At 35.1% G+C, this 12460-nt stretch overlaps 1 pseudogene; it reads right to left on the bottom strand.

The window, feature by feature from the left end:
- Window positions 1–5960: 5960 nt before the first annotated feature.
- LOC141487698 (cyclin-dependent kinases regulatory subunit 2 pseudogene) lies at window positions 5961–6289 on the bottom strand (annotated as a pseudogene).
- Between the last annotated feature and the right edge of the window lie 6171 nt (window positions 6290–12460).

The following is a 12460-nucleotide window of genomic DNA, read 5'->3' as shown; positions in this document are numbered from 1 at the left end:
ATCTCATTAATTATATGTGGGTTTATATTTTTGTCATCCATGAAATCTTAGAATCAATTAGGGTATACTTACTGGAAAACCCTCTTTTAATGAGGATTTTTTCCCCAATCCCTTCCCACTAAAGGTTCCTCTGACTCACATTTGCCACCATTCATATTCAGTGTCACCCTTTTATTCTATCAGATATACATCACTGGTCAACCCAGTACAGATTCTCACACATCTCTATAAGTTTCTTATACAGTTTGATGACACAGTGCTATTGTAGATAGCAAGGTTGCAGTTGGGGTTTCTTTAGAGAGCAGAATCTGGTGATAGTCAGGGTTGTCTTTAGGCAAAATTGAGAAATACATTTCTGTCTCCCTCTATTCTGTCAGTTTCTCTTTAAATCTTTCCCTGTGCTTCTTCCTTTATCCCTCCTTCCCATTCCATAGTGACTTCATTCTCTTGTTGGTGCCCCAATCCCAGTGATTTTATAGACATAACAACTTAATGTATTCTTCATCCTGTGGGGGACAGGGATATTCACATTTTAAGAAGAATGCTTGTACAGAAAATGTCTTAAATTCAAAGGAAGAAATTTCTAATGGTCAAATGTCAGATAGTGTGGTATAGTCAACTTGGGAACAATGGGATCTTTTTGTACCCCTCAGCTAACATCAGTAGTAAATAGTTTCCTGTTCTAGCTGCATAAAATCAGTCCAATGGGATAGCACTTGAAGAGAGGGAATGGGGAACTTTTTCCAGGAAATATAGTTAATTGACCCTCAGTGGAGGAAACTGTTAAGCTAAAGGAGATACGGAATCAAATTAATGCCTTTCTTTTGTTTTTATCTATCTATCTATCTATCTATCTATCTATCTATCTATCTATCTATCTATCTATCTATCTATCTATTTAACAAGGCAATGGGGTTAAGTGGCTTGCCCAAGGCTACACAGCTAAGTAATTATTAAGTGTCTGAGTCCGGATTTGAACTCAAGTACTCCTGGACTGGTGCTCTATTCACTGCACCACCTAGCCACCTCATAATTCATGCCTTTCTTAAGCAGCATCAAATGTGATATGGTTATAATTTTTAAAAAGCCTGATTGAAAATTGACTAGAGCATGGGATTTAGGTTTTAGTGCCAATGTGATCTTGATCAAGTGACCATCTTTTAAATGTAGGAGTTGGGTTAAAAATGGCCATTAACCTCCTTTCTGGGTCTAGATCTTTTTAGGGGAGTCCAATCTTTGTCAGGTTTATAGGTGTGCAGGGTACAATTTTGGAAATTCTCCAAAATCCAGAGAACAGTTAGTGAATCAGACATCTATCATAGCAATCAGGGTCAGTTTTCAATGAGCCTCCCATTCTCTGGTGCAGAGCCCTAGATTAGGAATGCTTTACTCTATGTACTGGCCATCTCATGTGCTATTCATTCATTCATGCTCAGGGGTCCCTTCTGGGAATTTGCTTTTGGAAAAAAAATTCTTATGTGTTTTTCTTTCATGAACCCCTTTGCTAGCCTAGTGATGGATCCCTTAGAATAATGCTGTTGTTGGGGCAGCTAGGTGGTGCAGTGGATAAAGCACCGACCCTGGAGTCAGGAGGACCTGAGTTCAAATCCAGACTCAGACACATAATAATTACCTAGCTGTGTGGCCTTGGGCAAGCCACTTAACCCCATTTGCCTTGCAAAAACCTAAAAAAAACAACAACAAAAAAAGAAGAATGCTGTTGTTGTTCTTGTATTTGTTTGTTTTTACTATAGCTTTTCATTGGATTTCTTTGTCATTATATGCTCTGGTATAAATTTTAGGTTCAACCTGGAGTAGATGTGGAAACTAGGTTGGTAAATATTTAACATTCTGCATTAACCTTGAAAATTCAAAACTCAGCATTACCTCCTCCCCTGAGGCTTTTCCCTTCCTCTGATAGCTTAGGGTCTGTCACATAGTAGGCGTTTAACGGATGTTTATTCATTGACTAAGTAGTTGAAAGATTGTTAAATTTCTTCTAGATATTAGTGAAAACAAAGATGGTCTGACTTCCCTGCATTTATATTGATGGACCTTCTGAAATCTATCACAGATCTCTTAAGGTTTATATCATTTATATCCATAAAGTTGACTTTAGGAAGAAGTTCATTTGGAGATAAACATTTATTAACTTTTGATTTTAACTTTCCAAATGCTGAAATGTCCAAAAAGTTATCGATGTTTATTGAGGCCTAATGTACCTCCCAAAAGATTGCCTCTAGTTCCATAACATTAATTAATCATTACATCTCGAGTAACTTTACCACATTTGATTAGGAAATAAATTCTTGTTAATAAGGATGACAATATGTGCCAAGAAGTCATTACTCAATCATATCAGAGTTTGGAACCTTGGAGGTGAAACAGTTTCCAGTAGCTGGGCAAATATAGTATAGTATATTATAGAAAGCACTGGATTTGGAGTCCAGGAAATCTGGTGGATTCAAATACTGGCTCAACTACTTACTACCTATGAGCAAGTACTTAATCTCTCCAAGCTTTAGTCTCATCCCCAAAATGAGGTGAGGATTAGATGATCCCTAATATGCCTTCTGGGTCTAGATTCTAGATATGAATAGAAATTAAACTTGCTAGTTATATGACTATGGGCAATTCATTTGGTCTTCCTGAGCCTGTTTTCCTCATCTCTAAAAATGGGAAAAATGGCTATCTCATAAGGATATTATGGGGAAAGTGCTTTAAGAAGCTTGAAAGCACAATAAATGTGAGTTGTTGCAATTATTATAGTGAGAGCCAAGATACATCATCTATTAGTCTACAAGTGTTAGGGGTAACAGTCAGTAGAACTCTGGGATGGAGTCAAGAAGACCTGAGTTCAAATCCAGCTCCAAATACTTTACTAGGTGACCCTGGGAAAGTTGCTTAATCTATCTGCCTCAATTTCTTCAACTGTAAAATGGAATAAGAACTCACAAAAACTGATAGGAAAACTGGAAGATAGTATGGTAGAATTAGGCATAGACCACCATCTCATACCCTATGCCAAAATAAGGTCAAAATGGTACACCAATGCCTCAGGGCTGTCATCAAGATCAAATTAGATAATTTTGTGAAATGTTTAGCACAATGACCAGCAGCTTGCAGGTACTTAATAAATGCTTTTTTTTAAAAGGTCAAATATTAAAGAAATTAATGAAAAAATGCAAAGAAGGGTGGCATAACTGAACTAGATCTAAAACTATGTTATAAAGCAGCAGTCATCAAAACTATCTAGTACAGGTTTAGATATTAGAGTGGTGGATCAGTGGAATAGATTAGGTACAAAAGAAAAACTAGTAAATTACTATAGTAATCTACTGCTTAATAAACCCAAAGACTCCAGCTTCTGGGATAAGACTTCACTCTTTGACAAAAACTGCTGGGAAAACTGGAAGATAGTATGGCAAAAGCTAGGTATAGATCAACATCTCATATCCTATACTAAGATAAGGTTAAAATGGTGCAGGATTTATATATGAATGACACCATAAGTCAATTAGGAAAGCAAGTAATAGTTAATTTTTCAGATCTATGATGGGGGGGGATTTATGACCAAACATGAGATAGAGAACATTAGAAAAACATTATAAAACAAAATGGATAATTTTGATTGCGATAAATTAAAAAAGGTTTTGTATAAACAAAATCAATGCAACCAAGATTAGAAGGAAATCTGGGAAATAATTTTTTTTAGCCAGTATTTCTGATATAGGCCTCATTTATTTTTTAAATTCTTTTTTAGGGGGTGGGGTTTACAAGGCAATGGGGTTAAGTGACTTGCCTAAGGTCACATAGCTAGGTAAGTATTATGTGACTGATACCGGATTTGAACTCAGGTCCTCCTGACTCCAGGGCTGGTGCTCTATCCACTGCACCACCTAGCTGCCCCAAAAACCTCATTTCTAAAATATAGAGAAAACTGATTAAAATTTATAAGAAGACAGATAATGCCCCAATTGATAAATGGTCAAAAGATATGAACAGACAGTTTTCAAATGAAGACATTAAAGCTATCTATAGTCATATGAAAAATGCTCTAAAACACTATTTATTAGGCTAATGCAAATTAAAACAACTCTGTGGTACCAGTTCACACTTATCAGATTAGCTAATAGAACAGAAAAGGAAAATGATAAATATTGGAGGGAATGTAGAAAAACTGAAACATTAATTGGTGGAGTTGTTGACTAATTCAATTATTCTAGAGATCACTTTGGAACTATGCCCAAAGGGCTATAAAACTGTGCACACACTTTGACTCAGCTATATCACTATTAGGACTGTGTCCCAAAGAGATCATAAAAAGGGGAAAATGTATAGAAAAATATTTATAACAGCGCTTTCTGTGGTAGCTAAGAATTGGAAATTAAGAAAATGTCCATCAAATGGGGAATGACTAAAAAAATTGTGATATATGGATGTAATGGACTATTATTGTTCTATAAGAAATGATGAGCAGGTGGATTTTAGAAAAACTTGAAAAGAATTATATGGATTGATGCTGAGTGAAGTGAACAAAACCAGGAAAACATTGTACATAGCAACAGTAACATTGTGTGATGATTAACTATGATAGACTTACTTCTTTTTCAGCAATATAATGATCCAAGACAATTCCAAAATACTTGATGGAAAATGCCTTCCACATTCAGGGAAAGAACTATGAATGCAGATTGAAGCACACTTTTCACTTTATTAAATTTGTTTTTGGTTTTTCTTTCTTAAGGTTTTCCTCCTATGTTATGATTCCTCTTTCACAACTAATATGAAAATATGTTGACCATCACTGTACATGTATAACCTATATGAGATTGCTTGCTATCTTGGGGAAGTGTAAGAAATGATGGAGAGGGAGAAAATTTTGGAATTCAAAAATTAAAAAAACTGAAAGTTGAAAATTAAATAAATGGTTCTCCAGTGAGATTACTAGACTTGGGATCCATGAATTTGTTTTTCAAAATAATTTTAAAATTGCATTTTAATATAGGTGATTTTCTTTGTCCTTCTGTGTATTTTATGTATTTCAAAACGTTAGCACTATGAACAATACTATATTAGTTGCTTACTTTTAATTTTTAATGTATGCCCCCCCTTTTTTTTTAGATTTTTCAAGGCAGTGGGGTTAAGTGGCTTGCTCAAGGTCACACAGCTAGGTAATTATTAAGTGTCTGAGGTTGGGTTTGAACCCAGGTACTCCTGACTCCAAGGCTGGTGCTCTATCCCCTGAGCCACCTAGCCGCCCCGATGTATGCCCTTTTAAAAAAAAAATAGTCATTTCCTGATTTACCCAAAAGACCAACTCTCTTGTAGCAAGAGAAAAACAGTTAAATTAACTGGCAAAATGATTACTCTGAGAGTGAATAATACAGTTTATTTACAGTTTCCTCCTATCTCTATCAAGTGGAATGAAATGTATTTCATGATTTGGCCTGTAGGACCAAAATTAATCATTGTAATTGATCATTGCAATCATTGAATTTGTCTGCTTTTGTTTAACTTTTAAAACTTACAAGCTAGATCCAATCTCATTCCAACTTCAATGAACATTTTACTCCCTTTCTCATTTTTCAGTCTAACCAAATATCACTTCCTTATGCACAAATCACTTCGTCTGCCTCTGTGCTTATGCTTATTGCTCATCCCTAGAAGTCATAACTTTGCTTCATAGAATTCTTCCTTCATTGTCATAAGATGCTGTCTTTACTTGCAAGGAAATTAGATTTTTTTACATGTAATATATGAACTTTATTAAACAAATGTAATTCAAGGAGAAGTCAAATAGGCACTTATATTAAAGAGAAAATTGACTAGAGAAAAATTGTATCTTAAACATTGTAAAGCAGTGGCATTTAACTGAGCTCTGTTGCTGTGAAGAATACAGCTCATGCACAGGTATGGATGAATGATTTGTACATTTTTTTTTCAAGTAGTCACTGAAAACTACCATATATATATATATACATAGTTTGAAAAAAAAATTTAAGTGAAGAACCCAAATAAACTTCATTTTTGTTGTTCTTTTGGAAGAGGTCTTCTAAAGAGCAGAATATGTGGTTCTGGTTCATGAATCATATAATGAACCCACCCAAGACTCTGCTGAACACCAAGTCTCCTCCATTCCTCTTCAGACATCAGATGGGTTTTTGGTACTTGTTTGGAAAGTTCTCTAGGTAACATAACATGCCGGTACTCGTAGTGCTCGTCCAAGTATTTGTCCGAGTAGTAGATCTGCTTGTGGGCCATGCTGACCACGGCGCAGAGTGGCTCGGAGCTCCGCCGGGGCGCAGCGGGGGCGCAGCTGGGGCACAGCCGGGGAGCCGAGGCGGCGGCGGCGGCGGGAGCTCCCGCAAGTAAATTAGATTTAAGTGAGGCAAAGCTGCACAAAATCTTCAATCTCACCCTCTTCCTGAATCATCAAAATACAGTATCAAGACAAAAGTCAGTATAACTGGTGATGGTTCAGGAGGCAATGGATGACCTTGGCATCTTTGATACTTGATCAAGCTCTAATTTTGTGAAATCAAAACAATCTTTTTTTTAATCCTTTATGATTACTGCTATCCCTTGTTTGCTTAAGATTTCTCCCTTTAAACTCAAAGGCTTGCAAAAGGATAAATGTTGAAAACTATCTTTGCATGTAATTGGAAACAACAAACAAGCAAGCAAATAAATAAATGGGCAAATAATAAATAAATATATAACTAAATGGAAAAAAGAATTCTTCCCCTAGTTCTAGATGTACAGTATAGTTATTTCCATTCTCACCTAATTTGTATATTTATCCATTTATATCTTCCTGTGGTATATAGGGTAAACTTATTTCAGGTTGTTCACAAAGAGTCTAGGGGAAACTGGTATGATATCTAAGACAGATGTTTTGACAACTCCAGCAAATTCCACATATTCTTCCAGAAACTGAGAGTTACTTTTTTTTGTTGCCACATTATGTGCTTAGAAGTTTGAGCCTATTCTCAACCGGAATTTGTATTTGTGAGAGGGTATGCCATAGATTTTTGTCAGGAAGTTTGTACCAACTGTCCTTATTAAACCAACTGTCTTATTAAACCATCTTTCCCTTTTTAAAAGCTGATTAAGTCTGCCTGACTAATTTATATTAACTGATAATCAATGAAGGTAGCATACCGGTGGGGTTCATGAGTTATATATAGCATGAGAAAAACCACCCATTTCCTTTTCCCATGCTTCTCTATCCACATGCATAATAACATAATTGTTTCACTACCCAAATATTTCTAGTACAGTAAATTTTACCTCAACCACAAAGATGCTGGAGGTTAACTAGTAAGCTAGCTAGCATTTATCTCTTTACATACTAATTTATTTGTTTCTCTCAAAAACTCTGTGAATTGAGTGTTATTATTACCCATACTTTGCAGATGAGGAAACTGAGCCACTGAAAGTGGAGTGACTTATCTAGAGTCACATAGTTAGTAAGTGATAAATATAAATAGAAAATTAGCAAGCCCAACCTTTGTTTAAATATTAAGGATTTTTTTCTAGCTTGTGAGAGATTGTGATTAAATAAAACTTTTCAGCAGAAGGAGAAGGAGAAGCAGAAGGAGAAGAATTCATTTGGACTCTTGGGGTTATTAACATTGCCCCCCTACGCCTAAAATAAAATAATTATTGTGACAAGGTATTTTATTTTAGGTCAGATTTGAACTCTTGTCTTCCTGATTCCAGACCTAACACTCTATTCATTGTGTCACCTGTTACTCATTTTTATGTAAACAGATCACAAGTTTTGTTTTTTCTTTAAATTCAAGTTGAGTTTTGTTGTGTTGGAATTCTTTTGACCACATATATAATGAGAAATTATCAATATCCTCCTTTTTAGGAGGTTTTTCACTCTTCTCTAATTTCCATGCTTCACAAGTCTCTCTCTCTTGCAGGGGTTCTTTCTTAATTAAAAAGCATTTTTTTTTGAATTTTACAATTTTTCCTCCAACCTCACTTCCCTCTCCCCACTCCTCACAGAAGGCAGTCTGATAGTCTTTACATTGTTTCCATGCTATAACATTGATCAAAATTGAATTTATTGAGAGAAAAATCATATCGTTAAAGAAAAAATAAAATATGAGACAGCAAAATTATATAATACCTAACTTTTTTTTTTTTAAAAATTGAAGTTAATAGTCTTTGGGCTTTGTTTAAATTCCACAGTTCTTTCTTTGAATACAGATGGTATTCTCCATCATAAATATCCTAAAATTGTCCTTGATTATTGCACTGATGAAATGCGCAAGTCCATTAAGTTTGATCATCAACCCCATGTTGCTGTTCTTCTGGTTCTGCTCGTCTTGCTCAGCATCAGTTCATGCCAGCCTTTTCAGGCTTCCCTGAATTCTCATCCCTCCTGTTTTCTAATAGAACAATAGTGTTCCATCGCATACACATACCACAATTTGTTTAGCCATTCCCCAGCTGATGGACATTCACTCAAGTTCCAATTCTTTGCCATCACAAACAAGGATGCTATGAATATTTTTGTTCAAGTGATGTTTTTACTCTTTTTCATGATCTTTTCAGGATATAGACACAGTAGTGGTATTACTGGATCAAAGGGTATGTATGCTCTTATTACCCTTTGTGTGTAATTTCAATTTGCTTTCCAGAAAGGCTGGATCAGTTCACAGCTTCACCAACATTGCATTAGTGTCCCAGATTTCCCACATCCCTTCCAACAATGATCATTGTCCTTTCTGGTCATATTGGCCAGTCTGAGAGGTGTGAGGTGGTACCTCAGAGATGCTTTAATTTGCATTTCTCTAATCAGTAATGATTTAGAGAAATTTTTCATATGACTATGGATAGCTTTGATTTCCTCATCTATAAACTGCCTCTGCATATCCTTTGACCATTTATCAGTTGGGGAATGGTTTGTTTTTTTTTATAAATCAGACTCAGTTCTCTATATATTTTAGAAATGAGTCCTTTGTCAGAAATACTAGTTGTAAAAATTGTTTCCCAATTTACTACATTTCTTTTGATCTTGGTTACAGTGGTTTTGTTTCCAAAAGCTTTTCAATTTAATGTAATCAAAATTATCTAGTTTGTTTTTAATGATATTCTCCATCTCTTCCTTGGTCATAAACTGCTTCCCTTTCCATAGATCTGACAGTAAACTTCCTTGATTTCCTAGTTTGCTTACAATATTGATTTTTATGTCTAAATCTTGTACCCATGCTGATTTTATCTTGGCATAGGGTGTGAGATGTTCGTCTAATCCAAGTTTCTGCCATACTAACTTCCAATTTTCCCAACACTTTTTATCGAAGAGAGAGTTTTTATCCCAGAAGCTAGACTCTTTGGGTTTATCAAACAGCAGATTACTATAATCATTTCCCACTATCTCTTTTGCACCTAGCCAATCCCACTGATCCACCACTCTATTCTTAGCCAGTACCAGACAGTTCTATTGACTGATGCTTTATAATATAATTTTTGATCTGGTAAGGCTAAGCTACTTTCTTTTGCAGTTTTTTCATTGAATCCCTGGATATTCTTGACTTTTCTCCAAATGAATTTACTTACAATTTTTTCTAACTCATTAAAGTAATTTTTTGGAAGTTTGGTAAGGCACTAAATAGGTAGTTTAGGAAGAATTGTCATTTTTATTATATTAGCTCAGCCTATCCATGAGCAGTTGATACTTGCCCAGTTATTTAAATCTGATTTTTTTGCGTGTGAAAAGTGTTTTATAGCTATTTTCAAAGAGTTTCTGAGTCTGCCTTGGCAGGTAGACTCCCAAGTATTTTATATTGTCTGAAGTTTACTTTAAATGGGATTTTTCTTTCTAGCTCTTGATGCTGAATCTTGCTAGTAATATGTAGAAATGCTGAAGATTTATGAGGATTTATATTACATCCTGAGACTTTTCTAGCAGGGATTCTTAATCTGGGATCAATGAACTTGAAAAAACAACAACATATTTTCATAACTAGGTTTTAATTTAACTGGTTTCCTTTGTAATATTATATATTTTATTTTATGCAATTGTTAGAGGAGGTTCATAGAATTCACCAGGCATGGTTCATGCCAAAGGAATTTTATGGTACAAAATGGTTAAGAATTCCCACACTGTAGTATTATTATTGATTGATATTGAATGTTTTATGCCAAATATTTGGGAGAATATATATTCTTTCATGATGGTGGTGGTGGAAGATTGCATCTCCTTTGAATTTTTCTATTTTGGTATAGTTGGTTTATTGGTTGGATTTGTGCGTCAAACTTAAAAAGGACTTCTAAAAATTTTCTTCTAAGTGTGCCCACCTCTTTTTCAAAGTCATTTTAATAGTCAATAAATATTTTTAAAGAATTACTATGTGTTCCTCACTGAAAATATAAATAAAGCTCATGGTTAAGTCCAGAGGAGTACAAATAGGTTGGAAATGAGATGTAGGTACTTCTTTTGCCATCTATTTCATTATTAGGTGTTACTTTGAGAGTTTCACAGGATATTTTTCAATATCTTTTCAATATCTTCAGATCTCAATTCTGGGTATGGTGGGATTTTGAACAGACTCTTGGGGCTTTTTTGGTTTTTGTGGCTAAAGCACCCAGCTCCCAATCTCAGTCTCATCTAGAACTTTGCAAATTTGCTAGTTTGAATTTTAAAAGTAATTATAGGAAGTCTGAAATATTTTACTGAATTGGAATTGACTACAGAGTGCTTCCTTCAGTTCTTGGTAGAAAGGGTTCATGATTATGTTTTATTCTTTTTTTTTAAGGTTTTTGCAAGGCAAACGGTGTTAAGTGACTTGTCCAAGGCCACATAGCTAGGTAATTATTAAGTGTCTGAGGCCGGATTTGAACTCAGGCACTCCTTAATCCAGGGCCGGTGCCCTATCTACTGTGCCACCTACCTGCTCTGATTATGTTTTATTCTCTTATTTTATACTTTAAACTTTAAATATTTTTTTCAAGGCAAACAGGGTTAAGTGGCTTGCCCAAGGCCACACAGCTAGGTAATTATTAAATGTCTGAGACCGGATTTGAACCCAGGTACTCCTGACTCCAGGGTTGGTGCTTTATCCACTGCGCCACCTAGCCGCCCCTTAAACTTTAAATATTAAAGCAGTTATAATTTAATTTTTATGGTGCCTCTTTCATTTTACATAACCAATCATCCACAAACCCAGTCCAGTAACCCTAAAAACTGTTAGAATAAGCCAAATTTAGGCTTAGACCACAATAGTGGGTATCGGAATGAAATTAATTCTTATGATTGTCCTGCATTGACAATCCATTATTGTGAAACTTGGAGCTAAAGATATCATTGATAAGAAGCTGTATGAAGTACTTGCCTAGATCTATTTTCATTTTTTTCTTTATGAACAATTGCAAAACAAAAGCATTCATATTCTTAGTCCATTTTAGAAACACCATTGGCTTGACCACTTTATCATGAATGTATCTAAAGCAGGGGGCACATTTCTAATTTGTTCCAATATAATGTTACTTTGTCCTCTGTGTAAAGCTAATTATCATTATAATTCTGAAGAGCCACAATCTACAACCAACGTCACACTGTCTATTACACACACACACACACACACACACACACACACACACACACACACACAGTCACACATGCATATATCAATAGATATGTCTAACTGGATAGAGCCCTTGACTTAAAGTCAAGAAGACCTGGCATCAAATTCTGCTGCAAACACTACCTGTATGATGCTGGGGAACAAAATGAATCTCTTTCTGTTTCAGCATTTTAAACTTAAAAATGAGCAATAATAACAACACCTACCTCATAGGATTGTTGTGCAGGTCAAATGTGAACATATATAAAGTATTTTGTAAATCTTAGTGCTCCAGATGAATGCTAATTTCCCAACATGTACATAGAGATAATAATTGAAGTTACAGGAGGTTGCCAAAGTGTAATGAGAAGAGATGGAGCCAGTGAAATAGCACTGTGAGGATACTAAGAGGACAAGAAAAAGAAAAGGAAATATCAGGGATCCAGGAAGATTGTTTCAGAAAAACAGTTGAATTAGAATAGATTATCATATAAGACCAAAGAGAAAGGAATATCAAGAAGAAAGAGTAGTTGAAAGCTCAAGATTTCAAATGCTATAGAAAGTTCAAGGAGGTTGAGGATTAATAAAAGACCATTGAGTTTGGCAATTAGGAAGACAGATATATTAATATTGTGGTGAGAATAGAAGCCAGATTTGTGGGAGTTAAATTGTTGAGTAATGATAGAGAAGAGGCAGGAAATAAATACCATTCTTTCCAAAATTTCAACAATGAAGGATAGTAGAGAGATAAAATGTTCATGGGAGGTAGCAGTTCAGGGAAAAAATTTCTCATTTGCTTTTTAAGATGAGAAAGTTAGGCATATATATAGATCTTTTTGTCTTTTATCCCTTTATCCCTTTTCCTGTATCAACAATAT

This window comes from Macrotis lagotis, chromosome 1 (assembly GCF_037893015.1).
Source record: "Macrotis lagotis isolate mMagLag1 chromosome 1, bilby.v1.9.chrom.fasta, whole genome shotgun sequence".
Lineage (NCBI taxonomy): Eukaryota > Metazoa > Chordata > Mammalia > Peramelemorphia > Peramelidae > Macrotis > Macrotis lagotis.
This window is presented reverse-complemented; position numbering and strand designations above follow the sequence as displayed.